At 47.3% G+C, this 23649-nt stretch overlaps 1 protein-coding gene across 1 annotated transcript in view; it reads right to left on the bottom strand.

The window, feature by feature from the left end:
* Window positions 1–22700, bottom strand: part of dag1 (dystroglycan 1) — a 42868-nt gene extending 20168 nt beyond the window's left edge. Inside the window, exon 1 of the mRNA XM_018693484.2 lies at window positions 22089–22700. The gene's annotated coding sequence lies outside the window, so the exon portion shown is untranslated. The remainder of the gene's footprint in view (window positions 1–22088) is intronic.
* Between the last annotated feature and the right edge of the window lie 949 nt (window positions 22701–23649).

Raw genomic sequence — 23649 nt, 5'->3', positions numbered from 1 at the left:
AGTGGGTTATTCACTGACTTCAGACCATGGGATGAAAGAGTGAGAGAGAGACAGAGAGAGTGAAAGAGATGTGATGGAGAGAGAGAGAGAATAAGATGGATGGAGGAGGGGGTGGGGGTGGATGGGGTGAAGGTGATATACGGTGGGACCTTGGATTAGCCAACAATACCGGACCAGTCAAAAGCCTTAATGAATGCATGCTTTCTCTATTGTGAGAGAGGTCAAACTCAGGGTGTGTGTGTGTGTGTTTGTAGGTGTGTGTGTGGGGGAGGAGGGTGAGGAGAGGGTGAGAGAAGAGAGAGAGAGAGCATGTGCTGATGTGCAGCTCCTGTGTGAGTCTGTGTCCATTGTAGAGGCCTGAACTCAGAGGTTTGTTATTCAGAGAGGATCCCTCCTGCACAAGAGTGTGTGTGTGTGTGTGTGTGTGTGTGTGTGTGTGTGTTGCCCCTGAGGACCTTCGTTAGAGAGAAAGCGATAGACAGGCAGCAGAGTGAGAGAGAATGAGAAAAAAGGAAGAGAGGGAAAGAGAGAGAGAGACCCCCGCTGTGACTCCATTTTGCCCCGTGGCAGACGCCCGCTGGAGAAAGTGAAATCAGTGCAGGAATTCCCTGGCAACAACAACACGCGGCCTCCCAGGCAGCTTTTGACCAACTAAAAAGACTCTTTGTTGTTGCTGCCTCGCCCTTGCCGTGCATCACCTTTGGACGAAACTTTGTTTTTAATCAGCTGCTGCTGCCTTTCATCCAGAGAGTCAACTTCAGGAAGTGAAACCGCTCTGGTTCACTCGCTCTACAACATCCTCACCTTTCTGGCTTTGTGAAAGTCAAGATTCTTCCTCTTTGAATTTTAGTTTTCAGTTACAGTGTTCTGCACACTATTTACAGCGTTAAACTTTTACTGAGCCCTCTGAAAAGTAGTCCAAGATGGCTGCCAGGGATAAACTCCATCCCTTTCATGTCGACTCCCTTCAACTGCATTGCCACGGGCAACATCCCTCCTATTTCCCCTTTCCCCTTATTGCTTTCTCACTGGTGTTCAGTCTGTCATCTGTTTCTCATTCTTTTCAATGCTTTCACTCATTCTTTCATCGTCTCTCTTGGTCTCAGGATGTCTCCAAGTTTTTCTTTTTGTCTTCTCTACCTCGTGCAGCTTTCTTTTCTCCAGCACTTCTTCCTGTACTCTCCTCCCTCCCTCCAGAGGCTTCAGGTACGTCACACCTTCTCCAATCTCCAAAACCTTCAAGGCCATTTTCCCCCACTCTCCTCCTCCTCCTCCTCCTCCTCCTCCTCGCACTCACTCACCTATCAAAAACACAGCCTGTCTATTCACTGTGTGACAATAGGGCTGACGATGGCGGAGGAGTGTCGCTATGAAAGGGCCCGCGGAGCTGCCGGATAAAGAAGCTCTGTCAGTGCAGAGAATGAGGGACACACACAGACGGAGGAGTAAAGAGAGACGGGACAGAGAGCTGTCATTACCTCGACACCTTCGACACCGTCTCCCCCCTCCTCCCCCATCCTCCCCCATCCTCCTCCTCCTCGCAGCACTGATCACTCTGACACAGATGGAGAGATTGTTGAGGGAGGAGGACGAGGACATTTAGGATGGGTGGAGACGATGACAGCTTCCTGTTTCTGAACATCACAGTTTAACATTTTAGACAAACAGGAAACAGTCAGACAGAGAAAACCTGCCGCTGCTCAACGAGCCTCCTGATTGGCCCAAAAACATCAAAGAGATGCTGTCCGCTAACATCGCCCTGTTTATGGGGGTGTGTGTCAGCTGAAACTAGTTCGCTGGGCGCCATGGCGACACCTTTGTTCTGAGCAGGCACTTAACGATGTCTGTGCGACTCTCTTCCCATTGGTCAGCTGCCCTGCAATTACTAACCAGTAAGTGGTGAGACTGATGGCGTCGGGGGGACGAGCGTCCCGAAGACTGTCCCACATGTTGATCATGTTTGGGCTATTTTCAGGGCTGGGACGCACTGAGCGACTGAAACAGAGCTCTGTGCTGATGTGATTTTCTGGTCATTTGTCTGCATGTTAATAATAATATTTATGATAATAACTGAGGGGACTAATCAGACTAATAACACAGGGCTTTAAAGTAGCTGAATAGAAAATGAAGTCACTCCTCGACACTTTGACACCGACGGTTTTATAAATTCTGAAGTGAATTCTGGGCTAAAGTCTTGTTTTCCACTGTGTTTTTATGTAAGCTGATGATTTTCGTGGAGGTTAATTTATTTTCTCTAAAACCACAGCAGCTGTGCCGCTAAAGAAACGAGGGAACGCCGTGCAAAACGACTCAAAAGTAATGGGAGTGTAATGACGGCAGACGAGTGGGGAACGTGTGGTCACATCAAATCCCAGACTGTTATCTGCTGGTGTTCTTTACATGTTCCCACAATTATTTAGTTTTTGTCTTAACACGTGAAAACCACTGGTTCACACATTAACACGAGATAAAAGAAAATCTCTCTCCAAAAACATGACGAGCGTTTTCCTTCCCTGTGTCTTCAGGGTTGGAACAGTAAATGCTGTTAACCTGAACATTAGATTTTCTCCAGGAGCTGCTGCTCAGTGATAAAAATAAATATCCAGACATGACACCTCCCCCCTGCTCCCCCCACCCACTCTCAGGTTGCGAGGACATCTTTATAAATAAACAGTTAACCGGACACTGGCATGCTTTTCCTGCCTCTCTTCCTCTGCGGGGCATTGAATGGACTTGGACGGGGAAATGGGGGAGAGGGCAGAGGAGACGTGATGGGTGGTGGGAGGGTAAAAGAGCAGAGGGGAGAGGGATTTGAGGATGAGACGCGAGGCTAAAAGAGGAGAAGGAGTGGTTTGAGAGCGGATGCTTTGTTTTCAGTTACAGGACACAATGTGAAAACTGCTCAGTGAAAACTACAGTTAGCCAAGTGCAGATGTGTTTCCTCTTCTGTGTTAATAACAGGGTGAACACTGATCCTCAAACTGCCTCGTGTCCAAAGATAGCTGGAGTGTGTTTTATGCCTCGTTACCCACGAGCACTTGCAGCCTGCCAAACGTCTTCACGCTAATTGGCGACGGTGTAACCACACCCTTTTCATCCTGAGGTAATAATCTGTGCCACGGTCACAAATAAATCTCTGGAGATAAAAACAATAATCATTCCACCTGCAGCCTGACAGTAAAACAACGACTTCATTAATCATTTATCCTGAAAATTAATCAGTTGATTCATCGTTAAATCATTTCTGGAGAAAAAGCCAAACGTTTTCTGGAACCTTCAGAGAGGATTCGTTGCTTTTCTCTGTTTCCTCTCAGTGTAAATTCAGGACTCTGGGTTTTGGACTGTTGCCTGGACGATCTGACGCTTCACCAAGGTGGTGCAGTCTCTGCCCCTCTTCCCTTTTTGTTTGGGGAGGGGGGGTAAAGGAGACATCCTGGGCGGTATCAGGAGACTTGAGAGAGACTTTAATGCTGCCACTGGGGTCTGATGAAAAGGAGGCGATGGAGCTGAGGACGGGGACACGAGGAGGAGGAGGAGGAGGAGGAGGGAGGTTTGGAAACACCAAAGGTAAAATATCTAGAGAGGCTTTGATTCTTTCCCACGGGAGCAAAAGGTAGGAGGGAATTCAGGTATCTCTCACACACACACACACACACACACACACAGTTCCTGACTTAATACGCTGAGTACACTGGGAGGATTTTACATTTCCTCAACAGAAGGTAAACAGAGAAAAGTCCAACAGCTCAGGCAGCTGCTAACATGCTAACACACTGACAGACACACTATAAACTTAACGAACCTAATAATCATTAGCTGCAGCTCCAACAGTAACTTTTGTTTCTCCTTCAGATTCATAGTCATTTATGAATTTGCTGTAAACATTAAAGTCTGAAAAAATACATTGAAATGTGAACTGCTTTTGTTTGTTTGTTTTCACACTTTTTACAGTGAGAGAGAAACTGATCAGAGATCTGATCTGAACCTGTGTTTTCATATCTGTTATTAAATAGTAGAATAATAAAACACTACAGTTGCTACCTTTATTACCCCTTTCACACACAAATACACAAGTAGCACAGTGAAACAGCGCCTGTTTAAAACCCAGAGGAAATTCCTTCTTTGGAATTCCCCCCGTCAGGCTCAGCGGCCAATTAGACGAGAGGAATTTCCCCGTGGTAGCCAGTCAGAGAGACGGGGCGAAACATTAGCACTTTAAAGTTGTGTTACTCCCGTCTTCCTTCCTCCCCTCTCGGTCACAGCTGATGCCTCCATCACTGGCTCAGACGTGGCCGAGAGAGGCCCGAGAAGCAGGAGGAAGTGAGAGAGAGAGAGAGTTTCTAAAACGGTCACATTCCCGAGGAAGGTCCCAGACTGACAGGTGACACTGACGCCAGGCAGGACACAAATACTACCACACACACACACACACACACACACACACACACACACACACACACCAATCTGCATCCTCAACCAAACTCTACAGATTCGATTTTTTTCGTGAGTTCCCTCGCCGCGACACGCCGCAGCCATTGAGCAAAACTGGGATTACAGTACGGTTTACCTTTACAATAAGATTTAGATATTTAGCACGGAGATTAGGCACATTTTAGGTCTTTAGCCGGCTCTCTCATCCACACTGATTCCCAGTGTGTAAATAGGAGAGCGAGATTAGCGTTGCGGTGTGAGGATATAAGAAGTCAGCATTGTTCTTTTATAGTGTGTGTGGGAGAGAGAGACAGAGCCAGTCTTTGTGATGGTGTAGACCTCATTGTTGGATACTTATGGATGAATTTCAAAGCTGCAGCACGAGAACAAAACTGTTCGACTGTGACCCTCAGTGACTGAACTCAGGTTGACTCTCAAATAAACTTATTTTAGATGGATTCAGATTCGTCTCATAATTACGTTTGTAATTAGCTCGGCTGGACCCAGCGACAGAATAATACAACACAGACCCAGAACTGCATCAGTCACAGAGCACAGCCACCGTCCAAGTCCAGGGCTGGGACACTGTTCGCTGCTACCAAGGCGAGAGCATTGGCCATATGTGTGAACATACGGCGGCGAGGAGAAGGCTGTGTGTCATGCCAATACTGAACCGGCTCAGTCTGAAACACTCCCAACGACCCAGAGAAGCAGAGACCGTGTTCACCGAGGAAACGAGGAAAAAAACAAGAGAATACGACAGAAATGATCATTAATTAACTGATCCACTCACTGATCCTCTGAGGCTTTGAATTCATTACTAATCACTTATTAATTCTACAGAGGAACAAAAACAAATGAAATAAAAGGTCGACTCAGGACACAAACAGAAGAGATGTGAGCAGAACAAAAGAGCAGAGCAGTGGGCGTCGGGAGAACAACAAACTCGGATGTTACAGAGGTGAAAAAGAAAAAAAGAAATTCAGAGAAATTACGAGAACAACAACGACAGATCCAGCCGACAGAAATAACAGCTCCCGGCGGAAAGTTCCGGCCACTCCTCCGGCGCCGCAGCTTTGATACTGGAGTTTCTGAAAATCTGCGTGTGACAGACAGTTGGAAGCAGATGTGAACCTGCCTCATAAAACACAGGGCGTTCTGGGAAAAGCCGTGGAGCGGCGGGAAAAAAAGGACAAGAAAACACCAACATCACCTCAGAGCAGACTCCTGGGTGGGGCGGCTGTTTGGGGCTCTGATGTAAATACGATCTCCCCTGAAACTAACACCACACATGAGGGTGTAGCATCCATTCTGGGACACGCAGATGTCCGATCACACTGGGATGACGCGAGGCACAGATGTATATTCATATGTATAAGAAATCTGAGCCTGTAAAAGGGAACGGCGACCTGACGGGAGACTGATGTGCAGCTCATGTGTTTTAGTGGAAGCTGAACGACAAAAAATCATTGAAGTGTTTTTTCTGCACCTGAAGAATAAAAGCTTCACATCTGGAGAAGAATGCATCAAACCTTCATCTAGGGAGTGAAGGGCACGTCGTTCAGGCGCAGACGCCATTTTGAACTCCAGATGTACAGAGACACAACAGGGAGACGGTGACCTGACGTGCCGTAGGTGGGGCGGCTTTTCCGGACCTCCCAACGTTCCCAAAAACACAACAGGGGAATGCTTGTGTTCTAGAGTTACACAGACGACCTGCAGCGACCGGGACGCCATTTATTATCTGCAAAAACAAGATGCTTATCTGTCAAATAATCCTTTCATCCAAAACAGGATTGTCTTTCCACAAAAGGATCATCCACCAGCTCGTGAACGTTCAAAAAATCCTCCACTTTGTTGTTTCATCTGTGATATTAGAAAACAAATCAAACCCAAAGGTGAACTTCACTGAGATGAAAGGAACAGCTCTACTTCCTGCTGTTTGAAAATATTGTTCGTATCGATGTGTAGGTTTTAGTTTCCTATAGTGTCGTTCCTCCTGTCGGCGTAATGCGTTTACAAAGCCTCTCTGTGCCCCACAGGGCTCAGCGTGCTTTAAGTTCCTCGAAATGAGGATTTAATTTGAGGCGAAGCAAAAAAATAGAACTGAAACCAGCGGGGCAGGATCATGGGAATTGTGGTTCTTTTGCGAACGCAGCCAAACACACGTCCACTTTGATTAGAGTTGTGTTTTGGAGCGTCGAAAGCATCAGCGCTTTCACTCGCTCGCTTATAAGGCTCATAGGCTTTTGAGAGAAGAGTGTGTGTGTGTGTGTGTGTGTGTGTGTGTGTGTGAAGGCTAACAGCTCATAAGGGGAAAGTGCCGCGATGTTTTGCGCATCTCAGTAGGCTAATTATAACACTGCAACGGCTGCAGAAATGAAACATGAAAGAATTAACAGAGAGAGAAGGAGAGAGGGACAAAACAACAGAGAGAGAGAGGAAACACAGAGTGTGTGTGTGTGTGTGTGTGTGTGTGTGTGTGTGTGGGGTACAGTTATTGTTAAGGAACGTGTAGGTAGCAGCAGTAATTACATTTCTCTCCAATTAGACTGCTGAAGGTGTGTTTTCTCTGTGTGTGAGATGCCAAACTAATCGAGGATGTGTCGCTCTCATAGTTCAAGGTTTTGAGTGTGTGTGTGTGTGTGTGTGTGTGTGTGTGTGTGTGTGTGTGACCCTCGTCCTACTGGGACCACCAGCTAAGACTTGAGATACAGTGACAGCTGGGGGCAGCTGGTCACATGTGTGTGTGTGTGTCGGATAGACAGCTGGGGACAGTTGCTAGTGTGACAGAAAATGACAGCCGGGCAACACGAGACCTTCTATATGCTCCAACACACACACACACACACACACACACACACACACAAACCCCTGCAGCTCCTCACCCCCTCAGACAGCACTGCAGACTTGCTAATCTGTGCCCTTTAATCCGAGGGTGCGCTTCAATCCGTGAACTTTCCCTCCAAGGTGCCATCCAATTCCCTCCACATGTGCCCTGCTTTCCCTCCCTGTGACAGCTCTGACTGAGGTAAATAACCTAAGAGTGACTATTTTTAGATGTTGGTTTAAATACAGTGGGAGGTTGAAGCACGTTAAAACTCATCTCAGTTTATAATTCTTTATTTAATAAAGTGCTTCTCTTTGTGTTCGACCTTCACTCAATCGACTCTCGGCTCAAACACGCAGCTATTTTTGTGAGATGAGTGAGCTGATGCACTTTATTTTTATATTATGAATCATTTTAGAAGAGGAGGTGTCAGCGTGGGTGTTTACAAATGGGGAGAGGTGTCTGATTTTAGATTAAACAGTTTGACTCTCAGCTTCATCTTCTGCTGCAGGAGAACTATCAAGTTCTCCTCCAAAATGTTGTATTGATTTTAAAACCTGCATTATATGTGTCAGATTAATTCATTCCACACAACAGGGTGAGTTAACAGGCTTTCACTAACTTTCACTTTACACGCCCAAACTGTTGGATGAGGTTAATTCAATGAGAGAGAGAGGAACTGCCTGAGTCTGGAGATGTGAACGCTCTCTCTCCTTTATGATCAGGTTTAATGCACAGTTCATCTGACCGATCACTGCGCTCTTTAGCAAACAGATGGGAGCTGGTGCAGCCTCGTCAACACTGTGACACAGCTGTCACTTGCTGGCCCTAAAATTCAGCAAGTCGCTTTGATACAGACAGCGCACGAGTCAAAAAGTGCAAATCAACACACTGAGACGCCACCGCCACAGATGTGACTGTAAGAGCAGTTAAACACATCAGACAGGAAAAAAATCTCATCTGTGAGACTCTGTCGATGTTCTGTGGGTTTCAAACCCCCAAACAGCAGCTGGAATCTCCTCCACGAGCCCTCAGGTGTTGTGAGTTTGATTCCCCTGCCACAGCGTAAACACATCTCGTCTCCTCCTCTAAGATAAACAGGACTAATCTGGGTCAGCCGTGTGCAGGTACAGTCCTCGTACTGAACCTCACGTCTACACGTACCGCAGTGACCTGGATACCACAACGACCTGCAGCTACAGCTCCTGTGAGGACGTATGCGCGTTGCTGCTGCGCGTCCCTTCACTATGAATGTGTGTGTGATGAGTTTGCAGTGATAGCCATCTCCTTCCATCCCCCGTTGATGCAGGTCATCAATTCTCATCTCCGTGTCTGTCCTATCTGGCTTACACCACTGAGTTATAAATACACAACCAGGAGCAGACAGCCAGCTCATATATACCTGCAGGAAACCAGCCTGCCTATCATTTCTAGATATATTTACATGTCTGTATTTACACAGTTACAACCTGGATTAGTCAGACTCCTCACATTATGATTTTCAGGTAGTTGAGTGACTCCTGTGCCATCTGTGTTAGACTGTCTGCACATCCCCAGGTCCTCAACACATGGTGAATATCAGGAGTATAAGAACCATGCTGATGAGACATTCTGTCTAAAAACATGCAACAATGGTCAGGAACTACAGTTCATCCGCAGTAATGCTCTGGTGGCTGTAAACAGTGAATATAATGTGGGTTACAACAGTTTTGTAAGGCAACATCTGTTGATATTTTGGTCAACTTGCTCCAGTAAAGTTGCCGAGTTATCGTCAGCGTCTCCGCCTCTCACTGCATCGCTGTGATCCTGAACAGTTAGAAACAGGAGGATGCTCAGACTCAGGTTCTGGAGACAGATGATGAGGAGCCATTATTTAGTGGGCTCTGATTGTTCTGATGCGTCACTCTGTGGCTCTGGGTTAAGCAGCCCAGAGACAGTCGGCCTCCATCTTGCTGCCAAACAGCGGCTGTCAACAGGTCAGTGATCAATACCAGCATTTATTTATTCATCCAGTCAGCTGGGAAACGTATCATTCTCACAGTAAGCCAGTCAGTCTGTCAGCATGTGAGCACCTTATTCACTCAATCAGTGTGTTAGGCAGTTACACATTTACTGAGTCACTCAGTTGTACAGTCAGTGATACAGCAGCCAGGCAGCAAGTCGTTCACTCCCACAGTATTTCACTTTCTCTGCCAGAAGTCAGTCAGTAAAGTTTTTTTTCTTGCTTTAACACACAAAGCACATAATTCACTGCAGCCAGCCGCTCATTCAGCCACTCAGTATCTCCAATCTACCTTCTCCACCTCCCCTCCCTCCCCCCTCCGCCTCCACCTCTAAGTCCCTCCACGGTCACTGCAGATGTCTCAGCTGCGAGGCTCCATTCTTTATCTCTATGATAATAGCAGGCCACGGCTGATAGCCCTACGGACTGAGCAATGTGACCTCCAACTCACTGGCAGGGTTTTAAAGGTACCAGGGCCCGGGCTAAAGACGTCCCCCGTCTGCTAAATTTATCACAGTCAAATAGACCGAGACAGCGAGCGTCGCCGCCGCGTTCTGCAGCCTCGCTGAGCTGATATTTATCAGCAGATTTTATTTTTCACCTCTGTGCTAAATGTTAGTTAATGCGCCGCTGTAAAGGGATTTAGGTAAATGCCACGAGAAGTCAAACCTGAAACCTCTCTAAACTGTTGCAAATGAAAACATGGGAGAGAGCAGCGGGCTCAGAGAGCTGACAGAAACACAGCAGCAGTTGCATGTCGTTAACAATGACTGCGAGGGTTAGAGGAGGAACCATTAAATGGTGGTTGTAATATTACGGCTTCTTCGTCTCTGACAGAACAAAGAAAATGTCTGTTGTTATGAAAAGAGAAAATTACTCTGCAGAAGAGTCTTACAATACAAAAGCAGAAAAATATGAAACTTTGCTCTTGTTAAAAAAATAAACTGAGGTAGGTAATTTCTCTAAGTCCCCGTCTAGACTCGGTTTCTGGTTCACATCAACATCTTCAGCCTTTATGCATTTTATATATGAAGTGCAAAAACACCTCTTTGATGATAATCAGTCAATTAAAACCTGATACAGACTTACACCGTGTTTTCATATGAGAGCAGGAGGCTGCACTGCACTTGTGCCATCTTTAAAAAAACCTCACACACAAACAGATGAACATTAAAGTGAAGGGGAGAAGATAAAGCATAGGATGGAGGGAGAGGGTGAATATCAGGTGTTTTAGACGAAGAGACAGAGGGTGAAGCATATCTGAGGACAGACGGAGGGATGCAGTTTGTATTGTATGTGGAAGCAGCTGAAGGCCCATCTATATTCAATCAGCACTATCATTGGCCAGTCAGATAGCGTCAAGGATGGGGGAAGGATAAGGCGAGGAGGAGCGCCGGGGACATGGATGAGAGATTTAAGATAGACAGCGAGACTCGTGGAAGCCATGAAGAATGAGACGGGAAGAGGCAGCAGGGACATGGAGGCGCTAATATGCTAATGTGAGCTAATATCCTACAGCTCACAGCTCTTTAAAGGAAAAGTCCACGTGATCCACGTCAGGACTATTTGTTTAGATTTGTGCTTATGAGAGAAAAAATCAGATTTTTTAAGTGTCAGGTGGCATGCTAATGTTTGGGTCATAAAGCAAAGTAAAACAACAGAAGTCACAGGATAATCCAAGGATTTAACACCAGCAAACTGACGGACGTTTCCATCCATAGAACCACACACAGCAGTGGCTAAAAACAGATGCAAGAGTGGATGATGCACTGAGGTGGGGTGAAACAGAGCTTCCTACCTGAACAGCAGAGAAGATGAGTCAAACAGTGAAACCAGGAGAGAGAGAGAGAGAGAGAGAGAGAGAGAGAGAGGAGAGAGAGAGAGAGAGAGAGAGGAGAGAGAGAGAGGGAGAGAGAGAGGGAGAGAAAAGGAGGTGAGAGGGAGGTGCTGCTGTTTGTGGTGGATGTGCAGCAGCAGCTCAGGGATTCTCAGAGACTTCCTGCAGGCCTCAGGATAACAACGCTGTTTAGCATCATGTAAAGCAGTGAGCCTGACACACACACACACACACACACACACACACACCCTGCAGATATTCACACATATGTACATTCACACACGCAAACACACACATACACACACACACACACACACACTAACACACAGTCTGTCTGGTGTCTTGAGGGACTGTAGGCGGCAGCCTCGCAGTTTCAAACACACTGCTGCTCACAGAGATAGCTCGCTCTGTCTTTTCTACTCTCCCTGTCCTAATGACTTTCTCTCTGACTCCTCTCTCTCTCTCTCTCTCTCTCTCTCTCTCTCTCTCTCCTCTCTCTCTCTCGGGTAAGTGTGTGACAGCCTTTTAAAGTGCAGTCCTGTACCTTCCGATAGCACGGAGCAAACAATGAATGTATTAGCTATGCTAGCGAGTCTGCTAGCATCTCAGAATAACAACGAAGCAGAGGGAGGATGCTATGGATGAATTACTGTACTTCAAAGAAGAGTTTACCCCTCTCTCTCTCTCTCTCTCTCTCTCTCTCTCTCTCTCTCTCTCCTCTGAAAACAACAGAGCAGACCGAGAGAGAAAAATAACACAGATGCTGATTTGTTTGCGTCTTTGGTTCTTTTCCAAAAAATGTCAGTTAATTGTTTTTCTGTGCAGAAGGGCTTTCGGATTAAAAAAATAAAAAATATTAGCTCTGCTGTTCAGTTTGAAATTGACAGTACTTTATCAACTCGTGCACAGTCGGCGAGTACAGTTATATTTGGTGATGCAGCAACAAAGAGACAAAGAAGAAAGAACATGTCAGTCAGTAAAAATGGCCTCCACACGCAGCCTCACTAAAACAACAGAAGCTCAGAAACAAGAGGAAACAGGGGGGGGTGTACTTTACTTTACTTTACTTTACTTTACTTTACTTTACTTTACTTTACTTTACTTTACTTTACTTTACTGTGCAGCTGTGAGGGTTTGAGCCTCCATAATGTTCAAACAGAGTTCATATCATTCCAGCCGAGCCGAGCTGATTACAGGCCAGCTGCAAACACCTGGTTTGAGGTGAACTTCAAGAGAAGCTGTGGCTCAGCAGCCAATCCACCTGATGTCTCAGGACTAAACACAGAGCAGATGATGGCAGAGCGCCGCCGGCTGCCGCACTCTTTCATTCTCTCTGAGGTTACTCCTGGTTTGAGCGTTTATTGACCAACATCTCTACTGTTTCTGCTGTGAAGTGACGTCAAGCACAAAACTGACTGAAGCAGAGAAACAGGCGTCCTGTAAACATCCATGTCCTGAAGGTGAGGACTCCAGGGTGAATCTTCATCCTCGTCTTCGGCTGAACGTTTCAGAGCGGCTGGAAAATAATCCAACACGTGCCACCACTGAAGAAGACCTGTGTGGACCCTTGAGGCCGTTCTAGAGAAAATCCCATTCCCCCGACGCCCTCGACGACTTTAACCTTCTTACAGAAAGCCGAGCTGGAAAGAGCCCATATCTTCTATCCCATAATTCTCACACTGAAAAAGGACTGAACCCAAATCACACCTCAGTAACTGTGACTGAACTTTGCAGGAGATATGAACAAATTAAAAACAGATTTTCTCCAAACTGTGAGCAGCCGTCACCTCCAGTGAGGAAACACTCTCTGAGCCGAGGTGTTCACCTTTTAATGAAAGGACTCCCACTGTTCTCATTTCCCTTCACTTCAATTCAAAATGCTTCATTCGTCCTTCAAGAGGCAATTTGAGACGAGTGAGTGTGCAAACACAAACACACACTCCAGCAGTTCACTCACACACTGTGGATGTATACGCAGGGTAAACCGACCACTGCAGCGTCTCACACCTCTAACGTCTCAGAACAAAACCAAAGGTCTTTCTCTTGGTTTTCTGTGCTGTAGTGATCCTGTTGTGGAGGATCTTGTAGGTTGGTTGTGTTTTCTACTGATTTTAGAGCTGAGCTTAACGACATCTCACCAACACACTGTCACGTCCAACATGAAATATGAATGTTGTTTTTAGAGATGTACTCTCAATGTACTCAAAGAAACGACGTCAAATCAGGAAATCTTGTTCAGTCTCTACATTTCACTCTCGACTTCTGACTTTTCATCCAGTACAAAAAAACAAAAACAGGTCTGAGCTGGACGTGAACGACCACAGAAAAGTTTTCAGCCTGTGATAAGAAGTGAAGTTGTTTTTGAAGCTGTCTAATAATAAACTTCAGATGATTGTTATTTCTGATAAACAGCTTTAAGCTGTTGGAGCAGCAGTCGGAGCAGTGAGGCTCCAGCAGGACTCTGTGAACAGCAGGGATCTGGGTGTGTTCTCCTTCTCTATCGCAGCCCATTTGCCCTTGAAGATTGTTGCCTTATTAAATTGTAATGCTCTTTGAAGCGGCAACTATGTAAACAATACCCACAACCCCCCTCTCTGAGGTCCAGAGCTGCGAATGGAGGTCACAGTGAACACCTGAAGGACGTTCAGGAACAGTAAACTGCTCTATCGCTCCGTTCCTCCTACCTTTACTCACCTGTCCTCCTCCCCCCTCCCCCCTCCCCTCTCTCTGTGCTCATTTTCTCTGTTGCTCTCACTCCCTCGCTCTCTATTAACCCCGTTTCTCTCTATCTCACCCACCTCCCTGCTTCCTCCCTGTCTCTGTGTATTTCTGCACTCTCCAGTTCTATCAATCAAGACATCCCATTACTACATCCCCCTGTCGCTCCCAAATTCCTCCTGTCCCCACAGCCTGCACACACACACACACACACACACACACAGAGCCCCTCCCCTGTCCCTTCACACACACACAACCTCGCAGCGATGGCGTCTGCAGGACGTGAATCATCGGAGCACGCTGGCAGACGACAGCTCTCGCCCCTTTGAATGACTGCCCATCAGAAAAGACAGATTGACGGATGAATGGGTGGGGTGAATAAACGGCTTGATGGGTGGATGAGTGTGTGGATGGATGGGTGGGTGGATGAATAGAGGGATAAATGGGTGGGTGAATAACTGGATGAATGGGTGACTCATGACATCCTGAGCCGAAACACAAATCTGTAAATAGGCTTGAAGATGAGCATTCATGCCCCCCTCCCCCCGAGTGTTTACTTCCTGGTGCCTCGACTGTTCTCCGTGAAGCAGAGAGCGTGGAGGTTTTATTTCACCTTACAACGCCGCGCTGAGGTTCGTTTTTCCAGGTTTGCATCACAGACGGTGATTTCTTTTCAGAGCCCATCTGCTGCGTCAGGCCGCCTGCGTTTACTGATTATCAGTCACTTTAATTGATTTGGGAAATACAAAAGCACATCACAGAATAATCAATATAAACTCCACCCGACGAGGAAATACAGTCATTTTAACAGTTAAGAGCGCTGAGAGGATTAAGCTCGTCAATATTATTGATAGATGATTAATCTAACAAAATCTATCAGGAAAAAAAAAAAGACTAAATTCACTGGTTTCAGTTTCTCTAATGAAACTGACGTGGACGTGTTTTAGTTGAAGATGTTCTTAACTTCAATCAGCTGGAAATGAACAGTGGTGGTTAAAACTGTCACTGAAACATTATTATTATCTGACATGTTATAGACAAATAATCATAATGAAATTAACTGTAACCCTACAACAACTAATGTCAACTGAGGTCGTAAACTGTTTCTCCTGTCGGAGGAACGTGTCGCCCAAACCTGTCAATGTGTGTAACCTGAAACCTTCACAGCTTATATATAGTGTGTGTGTGTGTGTGTGTAGGAGTGTGTGTGTTGACATGCATCACCTGGTGTACATATATGCCCCTGCTTGTGTGTGAGACTTTGTGTGTGTTTGAATCCACGCCAGGAACAATGTCATCTATTGGGAATCTAACCCTGTGGCTGACACACACACACACACACACACACACACACACACACACACACACACCACACACACACACACACACACAGAGGGCTGGTGTGTTGACCTGGTGATGTTTGACTGTTAGATTTAACATGTCAGCTTCTCTCAGCTCTCATTTCCTCAGCCTGCTGTATTTGTCTCCCACAGACGCTTGAAAAGCTCCCAGCCAGGTGGAGGGGCCAAGCTGTTTCCTGAGTCAACACAATGCACATGTGTACACACAGACGCACACAGACACACACAGGCAGATGAAGCACTCTCCTTTTTAAAAGCAGCGACAAATGTGTGAAAAATGTAGGGTTTGCCTTTAGCTGCCGTCGGCCTCTGAAGTGTCATTTTCTCACTTCTCCCGTCGCTCCCAGTTACTCTGCACTTATTAATATTTAATAATAAGGCGCGCAGTTAGTTTCAAAAGCAGTGAGACCATGTGTCAGATCAGCTTTTTCTTCTTTTCTCATGTTTGTTGGTGTTAACAGCGCGTGGCAGATGAGCCAAAACAACCACCCTGCCTTTTACTTTACATCAGAAACATCTTCCAGCCAAACGACGAGCGAGTAAAAGCCCAATATTATTCAAATATTTCTCTTGAACTTTTATCTTCACCTCCTGAACATAACTGCTTTAAACCCCCCCTCAGTCAGCAGACCAGACGAGTCTCCATGGTTACTTGCACCGGTATGCTTTGACTCTCTGTGGCTGTTGTGGTGAAGCTGAATTCCTTCATGAATGACCAAGCAACACGCCTCTACACGTCTGTTTCCACTGCTGACAAAGAACAAGATACAAAGCATGAAACAGACATTTTACAGAAGAAGTTTGGTCTGAGCGCGTGCACGTCACCTCCTACAGATGGCTGCTGTATAAATACTGGGCATGTGTTTAACTACTGTTGCTTCACACACACTCTGTCGTAAATATATGGAGGAAAAAAAAACAAATCAACAGGCAGACTTTCTCATTTCATTCAAAGACTGCCTCTGTTATTATGGATTATAAGGCTGCACATCTTCACGGTAAAATCATATCGAGTGTTTAACATTTCACAGTGTGCAGCGAGGCCCAATCACAATGAGGTCTTCTCGTTGCATTAAGGGTTCTGGCGTGGCAGTGAATTCCTCCATGGTTGACCGGGCAACTCAGAGCACCATTTGGCTCCATGTCCAGAAGGCTAACCAGCCAAAACAAGGGGGCTAATAAAACTGTCCACTGATAAGCAGTTAATGCCCCGGAACTAATTACTGCACTGCCATCCCGTTTTCTCTCTCCCAGATCAGTGGTGTGACGTGCAGACACACACACACACACACACACACAGAGCGGAGATATCTGCTTCTTACACAGTTTTAAATGCTGTGACCGGACAACAGAAGACAGCTTCAAGTAATGAGGGGGAACACAAGGAGAATCAGGAATTCTGGGAACTCTAGAGAGACAGTGTCTAAAGGAGGGAGCTGTGTCAACACCTGAAACGCAGAGCGCAGTCGGTGCTACATCCTGCAGCTAACGCACACAACAACGTGTTCACAAATATGTGAGGAGCAGAGCCACAGGTATCAGCGCCCCCGCCCTCACCCTCCTCAGCCCCGGCACTAAAATGTCCTCTGTATCAGTGACATACAGGCCTGAGCAGTTAGCTACACTGATCGCTCATAATGGCCCCGGCCAGCGTGCTGCGCCATCTCCCTCTGCAGCAGTACACAGCTATGTCAGCTGCAATTATACAGCAAGCTGCCACCAGGAGCAACAGCCTAATAGCTGCAGAGCCATATACACATGGCAGAAGGTTTGTCACGCTCTCTTGTGCTCACAGCTTGACTTCTGAAAAAAGAAGAACAGGTATTTATTTCCCACTCCGTCTAAATGTGAACATTTGCTGCTGCTGGATGTGACTTCCCCAAATTCAGCAAGTTTAGAGACGTGGTGGTGAAACAGCTCGTTGCACTGATATTCATCGTCAGGTTCATTCATTCATTGAAACTTCTGACGTGTAACAGCTCCAGCAGATGGATGTCAAAGCCCAAACAGGGAGGATTACTCCTCTTGCTGGGTGGTGCCACCAGAAGAATACACCCCCAGTTCAAGCACAATTCACACTTGTCAGCAAGTGTTGGCACAGCTGAGCTCACTGTGGAGGAGAAAATACACGTCAATCAACAGTTCTTTCATTACAACAGCACGTCCCGTCTCTCACTCGCAGCACCAGGATCAGTTCCTCCTGGTCGTTGATTATCTTCTGTGTAACGATGATTTTTACAGGCAGGGAATATATTTCTGTCTGAAATGATTTTCAGTCACGCAGCACAGCTCGTTGATACGAGTGACCATTTCAGTGACGATTATCTGCCGCTGACAGGTGTTGATTAGAGTGTTGTTTGTTCGCTCTCAGGATTGATACGGCTCCAGGCGACGGTTCAAAACGCTAAAAATGTCAAATTACCTCTGTGAACTTTAATAAACATTGACACAGCACACATCTTACACACCCTGACTGGAATCAGCCGTGAAGTCCCAACTCCATCCTGCACGAACTTCACTCAGCAGCTGCACATGAGGAGAGTGGTGGAATCGGTTCTTATGGTTTAAAATGCTGCTGATTCCACAGCAACAGGTGAGTGGAAACAGCATCTGGAGACTCCTCTGCAGAGCAGGCACAAACAACAGAAGCTGGAACAGACTGACAGGATCTGCACTCGACACTGTAACCCACAGGAGGAATTACAGCTCACGACAGGAACGACTGGAGAATCAAAAGACGGCAGCTCCGTCTAAATGTTGAGCACACAGTGAGAGTGAAGGTCCTGGAGCAGTGAGCTGTTTGGAGGTTATACAGACTGCAGCACTCTACATTATGGATTAACCCTCCAAACACAGCAGCAGACCGTCTGTTCCAGTTACAGATTTCACTGGCCTCTATTTTAAACCATGCTGAAACCATGACAACAGCCAAAAGACCAACTTTAGCTCCGTGTCCCACACACACTCCCAGCTTACACTCAGAGACCCTCTGAATCCGCCGGCCAACGTCATCCACCGAAGCCCAGGCTTGTTTTTGTTCCTCCTGTTGTCATCTGAAGCTAAGAATAGCAGCAGCAGGAGCTGAGTCCTACACCTTTTAAAGCCCGCGAGGCTCTTTAAACATCCTGTGACTGTTTTATTTTCGAGTTTGACAAACGTGGTGTATGTGCATCGACAAGTGGTGTTTCACTCATGGCAAGAGCATGACTCACAGCGACAGAATAGTAGCCAACTGTGGGCAGAGAAACTCTGTAGATGCCTCATCCCCTATTTTAGCCCAGGAGGGCTGAGGGAGGAAGAGGAGAGACAGAGAGAGAGAGAGCCTGAAGGATCTAAATCTCATCTCCCAATGTGATAAAGTAGGCTTACTCCACAACACGCCTTTTTTTTACCTTCCTCCCAACGCCCTCCAAATAGGAAAGAAAAAACCCCCTATCCTGATCTCTGAGCTGAAAGAAGAATCCTCCTTTCCACTTGTAGCTAAAGTTTGAAAAGCAGGGAGCCAAAGATTAGACTTATCATTTGGAGGATACACGGGGCTTTTCATAACAGAGGAACTCAATCCTATTTTGGATGATATTGATTTCTGAAATAGGAAGTAGCTCAGACGTAGACAGAAGAAACACCCTCATAGAGATGATGGGGAGGAGGAGGAGGAGGAGGAGGAGGAGGAGTGTGTCTGGGGAACATGTTTGACTCCAATCTGCCTCTGCTTTTTTTGATGAAAATCTTGTTTGCCAAGATGGAAACGGGATAAAACCAAAGCTGTTGTTGGATAAAAAAAAAAGATATGTATTTCCAAGAAGTGAATTCTTTTTTTTAAAGTATTTTTTTGGTCCTTTATTTGTAGGACAGTGAGAGAGACAGGAAACAGGGGGAATGATATGCAGTAAGGTCCGGCTGGATCGGGAGTCGAACCCTAACCCCTAACCCTATGAGTTTCAAACAGCGTTGTTCATAACGTGACATTGGTTTTAGTGACCACATCCTCGCCGCCTTAAACGACATGCAGAGTCTGCACTGGGGCCATTCCAGGTCAGAAGTTACTCAGCACATTAAAGATTATGTAAGCTTCAAGAGAGGGAGGAAAAAACACAACAAAGACAAAAAGCCGAGTTCCAGGGTTTCCTCGCAAAACCACAAACCCCAGCCACAGACTTTGTTTTCCTGCTCCGACACACAGCAGGCCTCAGACAAAGTGTGTGCTACATCTCGTGCAGCAGTGTTCAATACCCATTAAGCTGATCACCACCTTGAAAAGATGGTTGCGATGGCAGCTCGGTTGCCTTCTCCAGGTAATTTAAACCTCTTAAGCCAAGCAGCACACCTCTTTACTGAAGACTGAGGCGCCTTTCAGAGGCGAGCTCTGCTGCTGCCGACTCTCAGACATAAACACACACACACGGTTTATCTAACCCTTGAAGGTCAGCACAGAGGTAAGAAATGATAGAAAACATTATGAAACACACACACACACACACACAGTGGAAGAAGTGGCCCTCTCGTCGGTGCACAGGGAGAGAGCACGACATACAGAGGATTTCTCACCTCTGTGTTGTTACAGCTCTCCTCCTACGGTGCAGGGCGACGACATGTTACACAAATAAATCCAGTCAAATACACACACAGATGATTCCACTGTGTGTGTGTGTGTGTGTGTGTGTGTGTGTGTGTGTGTGCTCCTCATCAAAAAAGACAAGATGAGGTTATTTACTGCGGCTGCCCGGGACACTAATCTGTTTTTTAATCCTTTTTTTTCCATCCGGGAGAGAAAAGTGGACTGAACGTTGCTTTTGCCCTTTTCCAGCAGCAAAGACTCCTGACACACACACACAGACTCCTCCGCACCCAACAACATCTGCATGCAAACACACACACACACACACACACACACACACACACTGCCATCATCAGTGGAGGTTGTTCCTGCTGCTCTGAGGGGAACAAACACTGTTCTCTGTGTGGAGGATTAAAGACAGCTTGTCTACAAAACACACCGATCCCATCAACATGACGCCAGTTCTCACACACACACACACACACACACACACACACACACACATATATATATATATATATATACACAAGCGAGTGTACTCAGCTGCAGGTCTGCCTGATTTACGTCACCGAGGACAGAGTGGGAGAGAGGAGAGAATCCAGTGTGATGTACTGCGAGCGTATTGATTTCCATCCACTGGGGGTAACAGGAGAATAGGTGGACCTCCAGGCCTCCTCAGGCTTCACACACACAATAATGGCACCCATGGGACCACTCAACACCCCCCCTCCCCCAAATTACCCATTACTGAAAGGGCCGGGTCCTTTAATTCATTTAGGGCCTGTGGGGCGACGGAGCAGCCGAGTATTTTGGAACAGTCAGACGACGTCCAGCTGAAACGCGCCGCTGGAAAAGCTGCTGCACGCTCTGCACTCAGGATCACAGCCAGACACGAATCGAATCGCTAACAGGACCTCAAAGGTCAGGTTAGAACAGCCGGCTGTCTAAAAAAACACACCTTTGTAGTGAAGCCAGAGGCGAAGCCTCTGCCCTCAAACACCAGAACTCTGCTGGTCCCAGTAAAGACATGATGAGGACTCTCAGCTCCTCAGAGTGGCTGACATGTTGATTTAATATTACAGCAGAAAACTCATTATAGAAGGTTATTGACTGAAAACAGATTCTATATGCAGACAGGACTGAGCTGCTCCTGCAGCTGCCAGCACACTCCAACTCAATAAACGGCCTTACTCAGCTTTCTGTGGCTGCTCTCCTCTCTCCTCTCCTCACGCAGCAGCTTCCCTCCCTCTCTGTCTTGTCCCCTCGGTCAAAGGAGACGGACCCAGACCGCGGCAGGCTGTCAAACGTCTCCATGGCAAAGCAGACGTGAGAGGAATCACGACGAGGTGGGCGAACACATCCCCCCCACCCCCCGGCGCGCGCTTTACTTCACCTCCAGAGAGGTCAGGCGGATCCAGGTTTCCTCTGCGCCTCGGAGGAACCGGCGGCTCCGGGTAAGGCGCTCGTTACCGGGCCGACATGCTCATAATGAGGTTCGCCCCCCTCCCCCCGCTGATACACTGACTGTAGCCAACTTCAAATCCCATTGGCGCGCGGGGACACGCGCGCAGGTGCGCATGCACAGGAGATAAAACACTATCAAGAACAATAAGGTCACAAACTCAGCGTGGAGGAGGCAGCTTCACTCTCACTGCTCCGGTCTGAGGGGACAGGAATAAACCCAGAGACAGAGCAGCCCCCCCCAGCACCCTGGACCACAGCCTGTCCGGGCCCGGCTTTAAAATGCACCTGTTCGGGTTTGGAAGCCAGAGGAATGAGGGTGGGCGGTGGGCTCCAGGCGGCTTCAGCTGTCCAAGCGCCGGGCACCGAGGGCAGAGGGAAGGAGAGACGGGAGGAGACGAGGAGGCAAGGAGAGGAGGAGAGGGAGCAGGGCGGAGAGCGGTAGCTGGGATCAGTAGCCCAGAAAGCAGCTAATAACACAGCGACCGCCTAAAAATATCCTCGACCACAGAGCTCCGCCGCTGCAACACACACACACACACACACACACACACACACACACACACACACACACAAACCCGGATGTGTTAACAAATGCACCCGAATCTCACATTGGTCTGAATGCACACAATAATATTTCAGCAGCGAGCTGAGCCGAGCTGAGCCGAGCCGAGCGGCTTTATTTCCCCTCCGCCGGTATCTCCTTGAACGTCTGCCCCGAGTCCGACACACACTTTCTCTTTCCAGCAACATTCATGCTGCATTCACTGCCACATCTCCAGCAAACTGACACACACACACACACACACACACACACACACACACACAGAGAGAGAGAGAGAAAATCATATCAAACGACAGCGAAGAGCCGAGATTGGAAAGAAACTGACCGTCAGTTCTGCTCCAGGGTTATATCCTCTCCCGTTACTCAGGCTAAATCCTCCTCTGCTTCCTCTTCCTCCGTGCGGTGGAGCAGGGAGGCTGGTGGCGGAGGTGGCGACAGGGAAGCTCGGTTTTCCTCCTTCCTTCTCCACACGGAGCGGAGCGGACAAATATAGGCTGTGTGCTCGGTGTCAGGTCTCCTCCGCTCCTCGCTCCCCCCCCGACTGGCGACAGGCTGTCTTCTCCGGTCCAAAGTTTGTAGTCTCAGCGGAAGGTGGAAGCTTATTCACAGTCAAAAAAATCACAAAGTGTGAGGGAGAGCGCCGTGTGGAGCAGAAACGAAGCGACCTGCGTTCACTAAATCCCACAGCGGAGGGAAAATATGATGCGTAAAAACACAAGAAAGAAAAGAAATGTTCGGGTAGAGTGGTGTGGATGAAGAAAAGCAGAGGATCACATCGTCTTTCTGAGCTGCTAAATCTCTACAGCCGCCGCTGTGGCCGCTACACCCATGAACCCGGCCGGGGAGCTTTGCTGCTGTCGGACCTGAAGCCTCCGCGCCTGAACACGTCCCGCACTCCCGAGGTCCTCCACACAAATGTCCGCTGCCGAGGCTGAAGGATGAATTTCCACCCGGAGAGAGGAGGAGTGGAGGAGAGGGAGGAGGGAGGAGGGAGGGCAGTGCCTTGAATTCTCTGGATTACTCCACCCCCAAACTGCCTCCCCCCTCTCCCCCTCTCTCCCTCAGCCCTCCACCTCTCTCCCATTCACTATATTTGCTCTGTTGTCTCCCATATTCTCCTTCTTTGCTCTTTGTCTTTTTCTGTCTTTTATTCACTCTGTCCTCCCCCTCCTCCCCCCTCCTCCCCCAGCACTGCCTGCTCAGCTCCACTCTGGGGCCGCGGCCTAATTGTGTCTCTAAAGGCATGCGCCCTAATCATGAGCTGATAAATCAATATGTTTACTCGTCGCCTCCTCCGATGGAGTTATGATGATGACATTGATCCGGGCTGTGAACGATCACCGTGCAGCTCTTTATCAATAAGTGTGCAGTGCAGTGAGGTGGCCCGGCCTCTCTTATCCACAGTCATACTGAAACACACTAAATCAATCAGCCCATTGGTGCAACATCTGAACCAGATCTGATCAGTCTGATTGGTAGAACTCACTGCATTCGCCTTTAACCAAGATAATAATGATTCAGCTTTTATTCTCATCAGCACCTCTATCTCCAGATCCTCCAGGACACAAAGCCAACGCTGATGTTTTCATAGCTGAGCAGTTTTTCCTACATTTTGTGTGACTGAAGAAAAACCCAGCCTTTCTAAAATGTGTCTCAGTGAAGTAAAAGCTGTGTTTATTTGTCCGACTGAGCGAGTCTCTGCTCATATTGACTTTATGGACACAGTGACGGCACCTGGAGAGGTTTGTATTCGCACTCATGCATGAAATAAGGCTTGATTGGATAAAACAGCTCCACTAAGTGTCCTATGAACTGATGAAATCGTTCTGTGTCTGTGAAAGCCTCCTGTTTTTTTAATGGCTCTCTGCGCTCTCTGGTCTGACTCT

Source organism: Lates calcarifer, linkage group LG12 (assembly GCF_001640805.2).
Source record: "Lates calcarifer isolate ASB-BC8 linkage group LG12, TLL_Latcal_v3, whole genome shotgun sequence".
Taxonomy (NCBI): Eukaryota; Metazoa; Chordata; class Actinopteri; family Centropomidae; genus Lates; species Lates calcarifer.
This window is presented reverse-complemented; position numbering and strand designations above follow the sequence as displayed.